General features: G+C 31.5%; 1 pseudogene; it reads left to right on the forward strand.

The window, feature by feature from the left end:
• The first annotated feature begins 9,005 nt into the window (after positions 1 to 9,005).
• LOC141594898 (expansin-B5-like) lies at positions 9,006 to 11,274 on the forward strand (annotated as a pseudogene).
• The last annotated feature ends 352 nt before the right edge of the window (positions 11,275 to 11,626 follow it).

Below are 11,626 nucleotides of genomic sequence, written 5' to 3' on the forward strand. Positions count from 1 at the left end.
ATCTTCATTTATCACCCCAACATTGTGCAATTTTACTATACGGTTGATTGCATCTTTTTATATACTCCCTTATATTCAAAATAACCTTTCTCCTATGCTATAAGACGGTTCCATAGAAAAGTTGTTGATAAAATAAAAACATAAAAATCGTTTTAATTATATCAACCATTTTGTGATTGAGCATATATCTAATACTTCCTGAGCATATATCCCATTACTACAAAACCTAAAGTTGTCATTTTACTCCCCCTAAACTATGCCTCATGATCTCGTCCCACACAATACTTCCTCCTCCACCATCTCTCTCACCCCCGCAAATTTTTCAACTCATATCACTCCTAATGCTATCACAACCCTCATTCTCATTTAGGAAACAAAAATTTTTAAATCTTAAAGTTGAAAATTGAATAACAAAGCATGGAAGCAGAATATCATTTCTGTCATTTTTTTCCCCTATCTCAACTATTCATTAGATCCAGAACATTAATTGGAAATTATCCCAAGAACTCGTTTTTTAGAAACTTTTTTTGAAAAACTTATTTCTCCCAACATAAAAATGAATGGTAATATGAAAAATTGATGTCAAAAATTAATTTCCGTATTTTTTGTATATAAATTGCGATTAAATCATTTCGTATCTTTTTTTTCATGTTAAAATAATAATTTTGTAAAGTCATTTGGTGAAATTAATGACCTCTTTGAATCATCGAGTTTGTTAAAAAATGGTGACAGTAGAACGTGGGGTTGTGGGTGGGCCATCTATTTAAGAAAAATAATATATTGAATTTTTAACCACAGAGCGACACGTAGGTTCTGTGGTTGTTCGTTTAATAAATAGGATAGGATACTCCGTACTTTGATTGTTTGTTTTTGTTGGTGGATGGACATATAGCTTTCATCATTGCCCTACATGCAAGAAATTTGATTTGTTGAATACACTTATAAAATCGTCAAAAATAAGAGTATCTAAAAAGCTGACTTACAAATAGATAGTGCATCCAGTATTTGCTCAATATAACAATGAAAAAGAGAGTTTATAGGAGTGCTTACCAAATTCACAATTGCATACAACATTGAATTGAGATGCAAGGAATATTTTGAAAATTTATCACTTTTGATAAAAACAGATTTTAATTTTCTTTTAAATTTATCTAGGTAGTTTTAAAAAGTTGGGGACTCTAATATTGCTTGAAAAAAACATCATTTATTAATTTAGATAGATATAATATAATTAAAGTGGATTATGTGGGTCACATTTTTTTTAATGTAGATAATAAAGAATCAGGAGAAGTGTTTGATAAAACAACCTAACAATTCACACATTATATAATTCATTTTTATTATTTATTATTTTCAAAATAACAAGTTTTAAACTGTTATTTCAAAAAAAAAAAAGTTTTAAACTGTATACCCGACAATTTGCATGAGTTTAAGACTAGTGATATATCCGAAAAGTAATTACACCCAATTAAACTTACCAATTAGCCTCCATTAAAACAGATTTGTCCGTTTTAGCATTAAAACTGGTGAAGTATCATCCCACTTGTGCATATAAAATAAATACTTCCTCATATCTACTATATTCTTCACCTTTACTTTTTTTTTTCCACCTTCTGCGTCAAGTTCTTGAGATTTGCACTTTCTCGCAAACCTAATTACATACTCCAGTAGTCTAGTGTAATCATATCTAACTTAGGTAAGCTTTCTCAATTATTGATGTCGCACCGGAATCGTGTCTCATTCCAACGTATATTGATACGTATCATTTGTCGTATTTCGTATCGTGCCATGTCGACACCGGCTAGGTGTCGTGTCGGATGATTATAGATTGTAACATCTACTTTTAAACATTTTGACAAGTACGTCGTTTAAGAAAAAAATGGTAATATAAGGACCATTGGCGAAAACCAAAAGATGGTTATGATTGGAAATCCAATGTGAATATCAACCCATTGATTGATTTGCACAATCAACTCAGAAACTTATCTAGGGTGAATGACTCGATACCGATGGTTGTACCTCTAAGACTATTTGGAGAATCGCCTGATATTAGGATGACGGTGAGATGTCATGATGGAAAGACTATTGATAAATTCAATTATACTTGGTTCTTTGAATTTGCTTTATCCTATAATAGTTCTTGAAACGGGAAAACAAGCCATTTTGTGCAACTCTGATTTTTAAGAGGTTTATACTAAACCTTATTAGGATTGTGAATGTTTTTTTGTAAACAAACTTTCGGCTATCTTATAACTGAACAAGATATTCATCTCAAGGGCTGGAGATGTAATTTTTTCTCAGTATGAAGAAAGAAGTTCAAATTTTTTATTAAAGTTGGATATGAAATTATAATATATTTCACTAGTTAAATTTAAAACTAATCATTCTTTTTACTTTGTATTATGTTGTAGATCAAGTGATAATATATCCGGATGTGGAAAAAGCGAAACAAGTTGGTAATCTCCTAAACTTACTACTACAATTGACTGTGGACAATTCAGAGACACCGACTCTAAAATTTCAAGAACTAACTGCTCTTAACATATGATCGATGAGTTAATTTTGTTATCTTGAGTCAAGAATCGAACGGTTGAACCAGTCGTCAATCTTTTATTGGAGTTTTTAGTGCATATAGTTAAACTTGCACAATTGAATCAAAGAAGTTTGCTCTTGTTTTGTTTCTCATTCAAGAATCTCCGACAAAGAAAGTATAGAGAAAAAAAAGTTCAAATTCTTTTGCAAGGATAAGAATATGGGTAATTTACTAAAATTTTGTCATGGATTATTAGTAATTTGCCACGATTATTGTTACAATTATTAATATTTTGCCGCGAGTATGGTTATTATTGTTGTTGCTGTCGGCATTTTTTTTTTTCTTCTTTTCATTATTATACTTGTTCGTTTCGGCATTAGTTTATGTTTTATTTTGGCACAAAAGCGAATAAGAGAGAATTAAATTATTTGTGAATTTAGTTGATGGATGACAAATGGAAAATAGTATTATTGGATCATCAAATCGCTCAATGCAATAAGTGAAAAAGAAAGGTGGTTTATACAATAAGCATTAAATGATTTTGCAGAGACATTTAATGCTTGTGGCACCCTCTCTCCTCCATAGATCATTATCAAACCTTGTGATTGATATTCATGGTTGTATATCATGTTGCATTTCATATTGGATACTCTTGTCATATTGTAGGCACTCGTATTATTGATACTGACTGTAAATAGTTTGTAGTCGACTTTTTTTCTACCTCTTACTAATATTACATTTAGTATATTATAGCATCAAATTAAAAATATAATTATTTATGAAAATTATTTAAATAAGGACTTATTTATATAAATAGAAAATTTAAAAAATATTATGCGTTAGCACGGGATCTACACTGGTTACAGATAACCAAACAACAACAATTACTCAATTTTTCTATGAAATCAAATTGGTAGGTTTTTGAACTCGTCATTGCCTTACAACCCTTGTAAATAGCAGTCATGATCTTAGGAAATGCCGTATTATAGTATTTCACCAACTCAAGTTCATCATTGAACATAGTATTTCTCTCCAAAAATTATAATTATCATTTAAAATTCGTATCTTAGTGGAAACCGTTTTACAATTTAAAAATACCATGAAATTAAATTTACATTGCCAGAACTAGTTTTCGAAAGTGGCTTATATTAGACAGACTCATTCCTAGAATTTTGGGGCCTTAGGCGAAAGTTAATCGGAGGCCTTAATCAATATAACTAGTTTTTTTTCCCTTTTTCGGGGAAGTAAAATCAGTTTTTAACATTTTAAAATATTTTTGTTGGGTTGTCAAAAATTTATCAAGGGCACTACATATACGTATAGATTGAATAAATTTTTTTTTCTCTCTCTCTCTCTAAACATGATTCATACTTCCTATTTGATATCGTAGTAATAATAATAATAATAATAATAATAATAATAATAATAAAAATATTAATAATAATAATAATAATAATAATAATAATAATAATAAAATTTCCCAATATAAAACAAAATAAATCGATAACAAATAAGCAATAAGTAAATAATTCAAAAAAAAAACTAAAAAATTAAAGCAAAAATATAATGGAAGGATACAACCTTAGATGAAACAAAATTGGAGAAATTGGAATTATATATAATCAAATGATAGAGTTTCGCAAATAATCTGATCTTCATTAATACAAGTACAAGGACAATTTATATATCCAAATTTCAAGATCAAAGTGAGGGAAGAAGAAGAAGAAATGAACAAAGATCAAAATTTTAAGTTTATATTCGGTATTATTGTCATTTCTTTTGATTAATAAGTGAAATAAAAAGAAAGACCCATATGCATTTGTTTTTAAATTATTAGTATGAATACAATTGTAATTAAAAACCCTAGAGCTAACAAATTAAAACAACTACGTGAGATGAGTTTGCACCTTCTTACCAATTTGTATTTTGTCATGTAATGAAACATAATGTTGTAGAGTTAAATTGCGTAGGTATATATATTTCATATGCAGGGCAGTAGGTGTAGATACCTCATTTCTGCACCTCCCGCAAACCACCCGGTGATGATTGGGCCGCATGTTTGGTATACGGAACGATTTGTGACAGTTCGTAAGTTTATCGTCAAGTGATTGCTCAAACACTTGTGTCTACCTCTTAATTGTCATCTACGCGCCGATAGGGTCGTTTTTGCAGTAACTAGAGTACATTTGGAATCCGGGCCAAAAACCGTCTTCATTTTCTAATAACCGTTTAAAATGCCGAGTCAGAATGTTCTGGAATGTTCCGAATATTTATATTCCATATTTTCCAATCTTTTGATCTTTGGTAAAGTATCTCCCGTAATATTCACACAAAATATTAAGGAAACGAGATTAATCCACTTTTCCATAATAAAAACACGGAAATCTTTCTTCCGTTAGAGAGGAAACCATCGAGGAAAGGACGCAGCAAGTGCTGCGCCTCTTCCAAGAGACGCAGTGCTTGCTGCGCCTCTTCCTCAGTCCTTTTCTGCGTATTTTTCATATCTTTTCGAGATTCACTTCCAAAGTTTCTCCGAAAACCCTACTTCCTTCGTGTGATTAGTGTAAATAGAGACCTTCGGTCTCACATATTTCTCACGCGAGTGTCCGCCCTTCTCTTCTCCCTTTGCATTCTAGACCACGTTCTTACTTTTTGGCGTCTACGTGCTTGAACATTCGACCACGTAAGCTCGGATGATTTTTTTATGATGAATGCATATGTATATATTTTATCGTGAAGTTAGAAATTTTATTAATTCAAAACTTATTTAAGATCAATGGTTAAAACTTTGACATTTAGAAATAAACTAAGATTATTAAGGGATCACGCAATGTAGAACCAAAATTTGAAGTCAAAGGGAATAAAAAATTTCAACAAAAACGAACAGGTAATAATATAGTGAAAACCCGAACAAAGTTCAAAACTAATTAGAAACTGTAAGAGTTTTAACTTTCGGTGGAAACGAGAATCTTTACTAGCCCACCTTTACCTCCACCTTGGATGCAGTGGCGGGGCGGCCGTCCCTGTTGGTCGAGGAAAAATCCGAAATTTTTAGTTAAATTTTATCGTTTTTTTTTTCAAGTTTACATTATGCTATTACTTATTTGTTTCTACTGAATTTTTTCGCCCCCTACTTGTAAATCCAGGATGGAGGGACTAATAAAAAGGTGTCGTAAGCCATTAGGGAGAGTACGTACGCAATATTGGGTATGACCTCATAGGTCATAGCACATGAATTTGTATATTTTGTTGGACGTATTGTCTATAAAATCAGAGTAAATTATTCGTCGCCAATCACAGTAGTTATTCCTACTCTTTAGACTAACTTGAAGAACTCAACTTATCAACATTATAATAATATACAAAAAACGGTTTATAACTGCCAATAACCACCATTAACGGCTACTTTGACGGGTAAGATTTTAATTAGGGAAGCTAAAGCCGTAAATCTTGTGACTTCTAGACTTTTCATCCCTTATAGCATGATATTAGCAAATATAAAATGAAAATAAACGTAGCTTTTAGCTTCATCATCTTGCCCTAGGTTCAGGGTCAATTGTTCTACAGTCCCGACAAATTAATTTATAAAAATAACCAATGTAATATTTAAGCGATAACAGATACGGATATACTTAAGATTTTACTTAATTAAATATAACCGTGTTATCATAAAGTTGTTTCTTGTATGAAATTTCGTGTATGTTAATAAGAACTTAATTCGATCAACTAGATCAAACGTAGTTATGAGGGCACTATAAAATAGGAATGGAGATTCGAACTCAAAACCTGGTTATCCATAAATGATATTTCAACGAGTTTTTTATCCAGGCTATTCGTATTAGTCAAGACATAATCATTTTATCTTAATATCTATATATTTTGTTCAATATTTGTGAAAGATTTTTTAATTAAGAAATAAAGGTGAAAATACATTGATTGGAAGGAATAACACTTTGGCGCAAAATTAAAACTACCTTCTTATTTTATTTTTTCTTAATTAGGGTGTTAATACCAACCTAATTACATACCTAGTGGATGACATCACTTTTACTAATTAAGAACCCGTTCTTTTCGATTTAATTTCAGCTTTCATTGAGCTCATTTTAGCTTAGCTCAATTCAACTCGCTTAGTTCAGCTCATCAGTCTATTTCAGTTTTATTTATCTCAGTAAATTCCTAATCAGTTTAACTTCAATCAGCTCACTTCAGTTCGGTTCAACTCACCTCATCTCAGTTCAGTTTAGTTTAGTTTCATTCAATAACAACAACAACAACAACAACAACAACAACAACAACAACAACAACAACAACAACAACAACAACAACAACATCAGAGCCTTAATCCCAAAATGATTTCGGGTCGGCTGACATGAATCATCCTTTAGAACCATCCATATATAGGTGAACGTACACCTCAAAAAGCGAATAGAAAAGGAAAATGAAAAATAAAAGGGGGAGCGAAAATGTAATGGAAAGTCAAGGTAAACTTACAGGTTTTAAAATCGAATTTCAGATTTCTTTTATAAAAACTTAAAATTTAAATCGAGAGAAAAGATTAAAACGATTTTGAAAACCGAAATAGAGTTAAGGATCCGGAATGCCTTAAAGGTAAACCAAGTAAAATATATAAGAAAGTGGTCGGTAAAAATGTAATAAAGGAAAGAAGAACAAATAATTTAATTTTTTAAATAAATTAAATAAAAACACTAAATATGTCAAAAAAAAAAAAATGGGCTTAAGACAAAATTATAACATTCCAATAAATCATGAAATAAATTAATCTTAAATCCCAAAATTACGCAAAATTAGAGGAGTGTTGTTAAGAGCAAGTCCAAGGGTGAGCTATAACTTTCTAGCTTGGTAATTCCACATTATATTCTAAGCTACTACCCTTAAACCATTCCAATGGTAAGCTATAAGAGCATCTCCAATGGTTGAGAAAAAGGACTAGCTTGCGATTTTAAAAAATTGTAAGCTAGTAGCTCAACCATTGGAGTAGTCCAAATAGATTGGCTTTGCTCAAAAAAAATTGAGCTAGTAGCTCCATGGAGCTACTTGCTTAAATGGACCCACAAAAAAACATAACCAATAGGAAAATAGTGGTCTCATTTATAATGTTTTAATTTTATATTTAGAAATTAAAAATTGAATAAAAAAATAGGAGAGTGTGTTAGGTGGGTCACATAAAGCTAGTAGGAAATCGGCTTCACCGTTGGAGTAAGTTGTAGTTTGAAATAGTTGTAGCTCGAAAAAATGATGTGGCAAAGGTAAGCTAGTACCAACTAGCTAACCATTGTAGATGCTCTAAGTTTCTAGCTTTGTTTTTTTAATAAATAAAAAAATTAAGAATAAATCAAACCTAAATTTTAATTAGCTAATTTTCTATTGGTTAATTTGTGATAGTGGGCTCATTCAAGCAACTAGCTTCATTAAGCTAGTTGCTTAAGCCAAGCCATCCCACATGACCATCTCCAATGGTGTAGCAACTAGCTTGCAATTTAAAAAAATTGCAAACAAGTCCCTAAGCTACACCATTGGACTTGCTCTAATAGCAATAAAGTCAAAGTATGCATGGATTAATTTACATGCATATTTGCGGCTACGGTTGTTAAATCTTTATTTTCGCCCATACATGCATATGTCAATATTTCATCATGCCATGTTATTCATGACTATACTACTCCATTGCTCAAATAGTTCAATCGATTAAAGAAACAATAACACATTATATTACGGCCACATGCAAGGAATAAAATACTAAGATGAAAGATACACTATATAGATTTAAACAAATTCTTCTTTAAAACAGTCCGATCCGTTTTAAGTTAAAATAGGTCAAGTGGTATGAATAAGATAAAAGCAGAATCCATATGAAAAAGCAAGTAAGCAACGGACTTATCTTATATGCTAAGTGAGATGATATTTTACTCGTTTTAATGTGAAGATGAATACCTAACCGATAAATTTAACATTTTAATGAGGACTTATACTAACAATCTTTATTCCCCAATTAAGGGCTTAATTTCTAATATGGCACGTTCAGTGGTGGAGCCAGGGAGGGGCTAGCAGGGGCGGTCGCCCCCGCTGGCGTTTGAAAATTTCGAAATTTTTAGTTAAAATTTCCGAATTTTTTTTAGTCCCCTTATAATATTATTGTTTCTCCCCCGCTGAAAATTTTCGCTCCCACTGACTTAAATTCCTGGCTCCGCCACTAGGCACGTTCATCAAATAAACTTCTCTTTACTCGATCTATAAATACTCTAGAGTTTATATCAATTTTCTTCACTCATCACACCTTCAAGTGCTTAATAATTTAATTAGATAATATATTAACAAGTTAATCTTAAATTAAGAACTAATGGCTTATTTTTTTCTTCATTGCTCTTACTCTACAATATTTCCTATGCTACTAGCCTTCATTGTTCTTATACAATGTTGTCAATGTTTCAATCCTAAACTATTGAATGCATCAATGTATTATCAAAGTTACGGTTCCGGCTGGTCTCCGGCTGGCGCTACGTGGTATGGACCGGCTAATGGTGCCGGAAGTGAGGGTATGAGTTATTATGAATAAAGAAAACGCTATACTCCGTATACTATTATTATTGAAGTATATGTATTAGTTTTGTGTCTCTAATTAACTTTTATTAATCACATATCATTATTTCTTATTCTCGAATCAATCGAGTGGTACTGAGCTTCAATTCCACCCTAACAAGTACACAATGTAATTATGTAAACCGTACGTCAAATAGTTGAGTGTTTATGGTACCATGATTTACGTGGTAATTTTATTAAATTTGGGCCTCTAGGTGCATGCTTCCATTGCATGCACATGATGAAAAATAAATCAAGATTGTCATAATTTATTTGGTTCATGACTTCGCATGGACATTTAAAAAAAAAAACAATTTTAATTTATTAATCTTATAAATTTTAGACTAAATTAAAATGGAGCATTAAATTGGCTGCCGTTTTTTCTTTTGTGAAATATAAGTCCTATGTAGTTTTTGACACAATTATCATCTCGAGTCATTCAGAAATAACCTCTTTATCATGCTAACACAAAAGTAAGATTGCATGCATACATGATACAACCCTCCCTTACCCCGACATTTAATCATAAAATCTTAAACAAAACCGTTGTGTAAATTGTAATGTATAACAATAGATATTAACTAAGGAGTATGTTACTTAATTTTAATCGTTCTGACTCTTATTTATAAATTAAATTAAATACTCCGTGAATAAATGTAGGTGGAGCTTGTGGTTTCAGGGATACCGTGAATAAATATCCATATTCTTCCATGATATCGGCTGGAGGACCTTCAATTTACCAGAAGGGCCAAGGATGTGGAGTTTGCTATGAGGTAATAGACTAATAGCACATAAGAGTCCATGATACACATTCATACACGCATAATTAAACTCTAATTTTTTATTAAATTCATAATTATGATTTTTTTTCATTAAAATAAAATAAAATTGGTATTAAAATATAAATTATAAGTTGCTAAATTACGGTAGACAATAACTTGACACATGCTTACTACTCCCTCCCATCCAGGACCAAAAGTAACATGAACCCACTTTTTGTGAGGAGAAAAGTGGGTCCATGTTACCTTTGGTCCTGGATGGGAGGGAGTATTAGCTTTGTGACAAAAAAACAAATTTATTAAAAATAAAATTCACAACTTAACTAAATTCTCTTTGATTAGTTTTCCATTGCAACTTTTTTGTTTCATATGTCAAAATACAATGGAGTAAAATATTAAATATTAATGAAGTGCAAATTCAAGAAGTATAAATAATCAACTAAATAAAATACAAACTCTAAATATGGCGCATGCATGACGTGGGATACTGGGATCTATACTAGTTAGTACTATACTACTATCATTTATATAGCGAAATGTTTTTTCGTAGACATAATTAACTCATGTAATTACGTAACATTCCTTTGATTCTTCTATTATAATTAATAAATTTGGAATTGAAATAGGTAAAATGCACTGAAAATGAAGCATGCTCAGGAAATTCAGTTACAGTTACAATAACAGATGAGTGCCCAGGGTGCACTAATTCTAATTCTGAAACAGCCCATTTTGATCTAAGTGGCACCGCTTTCGGAGCCTTGGCAAAATCCGGCCTTGCTGATCAACTCCGAAACGCCGGAGTTCTTCAACTCCAGTATAAAATGTATGTAACTTATTGCCACCAGTTTCATAAAATATACTCCTATTGAGAGTCGTCCCTAATCTTAATAATTAGAAACACATTATATATAATAATGTCTTACACAAGACCAATGTATTATAAACATGGTTATTATTATCTTTACTGATCGAAGTTGTATGTACGATATATATACAACAGTCGTATTTAAATATTTGTAAAATATGCAGGGTAGAATGTGACTATCCAGGAGTGACCGTACAAGTGAGAGTCGACCCAGGGTCAAACCCGTATTACTTGCGCAAAGAGCAATAGAGTATGCAGAAGGAACCGGGATATCGAAAGTGGAGCTCCAAGCCAAATCAAGTAATAATGGATGGATGAACATGTATGAATCTTTAGGTGTAACTTGGGCTATAAATACGGGAGTTGTTATTCAACCACCTTTTTCTATAAGGTTGACAGAAAAGCAGTCCGGAAACACCTTAATCTTAACTGATATCATTCCAGTTGGATGGCAAGCTGGCCAAACTTACCGTTCTCGTGTCAATTTTGTTGGCAATTAATTAATTGTCTTCATAAATTAATATATTACTCATAAATTATTATGAATATGTTAAATACTAACTTACTTGTGATCTTTCTATATATGTAAGTGAATGGTTGAATAGTTTCTAATAACTTTCAATCTGTAATATGTAATAGGTATGGCATGTGCAGTACATCCAATCGATTACTTTGTTTCTAAGACGGAAGTATTTGAGATATCGGGATGATGATAATGTTGTTGTTGCTTGTGTAATATCACAAAAAATTGTATTGTACTACTATGTATGTATTGCGTATTTGCATTAATAGCTGGTATGGGAATATGAGTTGTTTCAAAATTCTATATTCGGCCCAATCCACTTGTTCAGC

The sequence above is a fragment of the Silene latifolia genome, chromosome 8, assembly GCF_048544455.1.
Source record: "Silene latifolia isolate original U9 population chromosome 8, ASM4854445v1, whole genome shotgun sequence".
Lineage (NCBI taxonomy): Eukaryota > Viridiplantae > Streptophyta > Magnoliopsida > Caryophyllales > Caryophyllaceae > Silene > Silene latifolia.